The 5,000-nt window shown below is 50.8% G+C and overlaps 1 protein-coding gene across 7 annotated transcripts in view; it reads left to right on the forward strand.

Annotated features, from left to right (window-relative positions):
- The window catches only part of nlgn2a (neuroligin 2a), a gene marked incomplete at its 3' end in the record, with an annotated part of 94,318 nt that overhangs the window by 41,513 nt on the left and 47,805 nt on the right, over positions 1-5,000 (forward strand). The gene's annotated exons all lie outside the window — the stretch shown is intronic.

The raw sequence follows: 5,000 nt of genomic DNA on the forward strand, positions 1-5,000 counted from the left end.
GTTGTTGTTGTTGTTGTTGTTGTTGTTGGTTACCCATTTCAACAAAAACAAACCAAACCCCCCCCAAAAAAAAAAAAAAATCAGCTTTTTCTTGGTACACATAAGGCTCCCCAATACCTGCTGAGCTTCATTTGAGAACCACATTGCCAGTGGATGGTTGCACTGGTTGCAAGAGGATCGACACACACGCAGAAGGAAAGGGTGTTTTTTTCATTGCTCCGCACCCTACACAACACACACACACACACACACACACACACACACACACACACACACAACACACACAGAAAAAAAAAAAAAAAAGAAAACGAGAAAGCTCAATTTCTCTCCGAGGACGCGTCGTTCTATATTTTTTCCCGAATTGATTGAGGAGTCCTTGATGGACGACATCAATAGAATTCATCAATCTAATGAAAACCTATCTAGGGGCCTTGATCTTGGAGAGAGCTCACTTCTGTATGGATTTCCTTTGTTGATTAGTCGAGTCGGAACGCTCTCCCGATTGCATGATTGCTCCAACCACCAACCTCCGCCGGAGGAGAAGGAGAAGGGGGGGAAGAAAAAAAGAAAAGATAAAAAGCCATCTCCAGAAAAGGCACGGCAACCATGTGTATACACCGATAGATAAATAAATAAATACATACATACAGAAATAAATATATCATCAATAGATGTACAGCCGTCTGCTGTCCTTGATTGCTCTCTTGTCCTGAATTGAACATTAAGTCACAATCTAATCTGCGACCTCTGAGGCAGGAATGCAGACAGACAGACAGGGATTTAGATAGATAGATATTTAGATAGATAGACAGACAGACAGACAGACAGACAGACAGACAGATAGACATAGATACTTTGTGTATTCTGTATATTTTCATATTTTTGGCTCTTTCTGTTGTGAATTCTCTGCCTATTTCTGCCGCCTGGGCTGTTTAGAAAAAAATGTCAACACACGCAGATTTTGAAAGAGACGGTACGCCTAAAAAACATGAACGATAAACAAAAAAGACCTAAAAAACAACAATGGACGGTAAAAGAAATTCCCAATATATTAAATAAACGAATGGTAAAATGGACAAAAGGCAGCCAAATAAAAACCCAAAAGACTAAATTGATTAAGAAGAGTAAAAATGCAAAACAAACCTTCAAAAAAACGAGCTGGAGAATAGAATCTTTTCAGGCGTTTCTTTTTGAACAGCTTACCTGGCTGTACGGTCCGTCCGACTTTTGTCTCAAAAAAAGAAGGGAAAAAAAAGAAAAGGAGTTTGAAGTTGTAACGGAAGCACTCGAGAGCACTTTCAACAGCCCGCCGGCGTCGGAAATGAACAAAGTCGCGGAGCGGGCGGGATGTTCTTTTCCCACTCCCACCCGCAGACACCGGAGAGGGGCCCACGCTGCCCCTCATTTCAATGAAGAGTGCTCCCCGCTCTGATCCCCTGGCACTCTGCGTTCCCTTGCGCTCCGACGACCGACACCCAGGCGCCGAGACGCCGAAGTGCTTTAGAGTTTCCACCGGACGAGCGCCGAGTTAATACACACACGCACGCACACTTCCTCGCGGCTTTGTTTTCCGGCGCTTTGCCTGAGTTGTCGCCGTTTTTTTGCATTTTTTTCTCGCCATAAAAGCCGGTGACGCCGTTGCCTTTTCGCTCGAGTTCCTCCCTATCGGGGCTGGTTCCGCGAGCCTTTGGCGAGCGCCTGAAACCGGAGTCGGAGCCGTGAAGTGGAGTTTTGGCCACATCCGCGACACTCAACGGGGAGCGTGTCCCGGTCAGGAGCACCGTCACGTGGATCCGGGGCCGGGGATCAGTAACCCAAAAAGGTCCCCAAAGGTGTCGTCCAGTTCGGCCCCACAACTCACACCGCTGAGGAAGGACGTGCAACCGGGGGGGGGCGCCCGCATCCGGACCGCCACGCCGCCGCAGGTGGTCTTTTTTTTTATTGTGACGTGCTGAGGGAAAAACAAAAAAAAAACAACACGACATAATCGCCCTGAGGGTGATTTGCTTCGCCTTCCTGGCGCGGTGACGTCACCGGCCAACTCCAGGACACGCCCTTCAATCCCGAGCGATGCGATGGGCGAGTCGCCCGGCGGGCGCTGGGGGGGGGGGGGGCGGCCGCTCCGGGGCGTCCGAGCTCCGGGGTCCAAAACCGGTCCGGAAAAAAAGTCCTGATTGGCCGTTTGAACCCGGTAATCACCTCCCCCTCCCCACCCACCACCACCCGCTAGATTTGTTCGGCTAAATCAACCCAGCCCCACAATATGTCGTACATGTGTCTTAATTATCCGGCAGCGGCTCAATTTGCGAAAAAACAGTTGTTCGCTCGAGGGGCCAGAGTTAATAAACTGAGGACAAAACAGAAAAGGAAGGTGTTGCGGAATAATTGGGTCTTCCGCCGCACTCCAGTGGAGTTTTGGCTGCTGGCTCGGGTCCAACGAGTCGTGTTTGGACAAGAATAATACCGAGGCGGGGACGATCGAACCCCCCCCCCCCCGAAAAATAAAGTAAAAAAAACAAACAAACAAAAAATAAAACAACAGTCAGCAATCCGGGTCATAATCCGCTACTAGAACCAGCATTTTTTATTTCTGGCTACCTGCCTTGGCGTGAGGCGTCAGGTGTTTTCGAGGTGCGTAGGGGTGACATCACATCCCCCAGCAGATAAAGGAAATGGGTCTTCCTCGATCGTTGGGTCGAGGGAGAGCCAAGGAATGCGGCGAGAGTTTACCCAATCGACACGAGGGACGCACACAATCGCACACACACACACACACACACACACACACACACACACACACACACACACACTGTCATGCCACCTGCCGTGGATGACGGATAATGTTTTTTCCCCCCGGGATCACGCGGAGAACTCAGTGGCACCGTACGGCGGCGGCGCCAAGGTGGGGCTGGTCAGAGGTGTGTGTGGGTGAGTCAGAGAGTGTGAGGGAGAGAGAGAGAGAGAGAGAGAGAGAGAGAGAGAGAGAGAGAGAGAGAGAGAAAGAGAGAGCGCGATCGAGGCGGCGGCGTCGTTGGCACGCCTCGCACGCCGTATGCATCGGTGCATGTCGGCGAGTTTTTGTTCTCGGGTTCTTGCGATGGTTTCGTGGAGGCAGGAACCGGCGCAGAAATTATTGATACACGGATCACAGCACCCGGGGAGGCGCTGTGGGTGATGTTAAGTTCAGCATGAACCCGGACGTGTGTGTGTGTGTGTGTGTGTGTGTGTGTGGGTGCCGGTGTGTGTGGGTGTGAATAAAGACCAGAGAGAGAGAAGCGTTCGGGCGACCTACCCCCTTTAGCTAATCCCCTCCTGACAAAAAGACCTCCTCTGCGATCCACCTCTTGCCAGCACACGCTGTGTGAAGGAAATTCCTTTTAATGGTAACTTTCCAGGGTTGAAGCGTTGCCATAGATGCTTTAATGAAATTTTAGGGGGCAAACTGAGCACTTTCAAATAGCAAGACTTCGAGGGATCTCTGTATGTGTGTCCTTTGATTATCTCGGCAAATTTTTCACACCTGGAGAATGTATCGCTGGGGAGCCAAGGACGTGCAGTGACGAATTTGGTCGAAATTCGGACACGCGACACGTGTAATATTAATAAACTTCCTATACACAATCGAACAGCGAGCCTCTCTGCGCAACTGGGGCGCTTTGTGACGTCATCATCCAACTCCACTAAGCGGGGCGCTTTGTGACGTCGTCATCCAATTCCACTCAGCGGGATGATTTATGACATCGTCATCCAGTTCCACGAAGAGGAGCACTTTGTGACATCATCATCCAATTCCACTAAGCGGGGCGCTTTGTGACATCATCATGCAATTCCACTAATCGGCACGATTTGAGACATCATCATCCAATTCCACTATGAGAGGCGATTTGTGACATCATCATCAAATTCCACTAGTTGGGGAAATTTGTGATATCATCATTAATTTCCACAAAGCGGGGCGATTTGTGACATCATCATCCATTATGTGAAGCACGAGAAGCACGCTTGGCAGGCATCTCCACGAGCACTGGAGACGCGAGCCGAGGGCGTGACCTCCAACGTCGCACGCCACGCCCCTGGACGCCCCTGCGCGGCGAGCGTAGCGCATGGCAGCCTCATAAACCCGACTTAACCAATGACTGAAGAAACCTGCACTCCGCTGATCCGCCTGAAGCTCTAATATGCCAATATTTTCACATCTTCTGCTTATTATTTTTTGCAAAGTCGTCCTTATATTTTGTTAAACTGTGCCCTTTGATCGGGCATGGACTAGTTGCTTAGTAATTAAAGGTCGCCAATTAGCAACACCATGGCAACCTGAGACAAACAAAGCTCTAACCCCCGCTAGGCTACTAGCTAGCATCGTTAATGGCGAGAGAAAGCGACATCGTACGAAGAACTTTGGTACATAGACGTTTGACTCACTCGGCAGACTTGTCGCGCCAATGCGACCGGGAGCCGCTCGGCCGCAAAAGAGGGGAAAACGCGTGTGAAGAAACGGTTCCTATTTTCATGGCGAGCGAGGCGCTCGCTCGGATAATATGTTTCTCGATATTTGAGACGCCGATTTTGCAGATGTTCAAGGGAGCTAAAATTAGCCATCGGTCCAAAAACCGCAAATCCGGCGCGGTCGCAAGAGTGACAGGGGGAAGCCGAGGCAGAAAATGGGTCAATCCTCGGGAATATGTCGGATGGAGAGGCATAATATTTTTCTCTCTCCGCCGCCGTCGGTAACGCCGCCTTATCCCGCGACGGCCGCCTCTCCCCCCCTCCCGCGTCGGTGGCGGCTGACCGAGGAAATCCTTTGGCGAACCGCGGCACGGCGCGGCGGAACAGGCAGACGGACGCGCCAAAAGAAGCTAACGGCCTGCATCAACAGCGGCGGCTCCGGGTGTGGAGAAAAATGCTTTGAGTAGCGACGCCCACTGCAGCGAAGGAACTGGGCGAGGTCCTCTGGAGGGAACTGTGCTGCGTTAAATATGTAATGAAATGCCACCCCGGGC

Source organism: Zeus faber (genome assembly GCF_960531495.2).
Source record: "Zeus faber genome assembly, chromosome: 22".
Classification (NCBI taxonomy): Eukaryota; Metazoa; Chordata; class Actinopteri; order Zeiformes; family Zeidae; genus Zeus; species Zeus faber.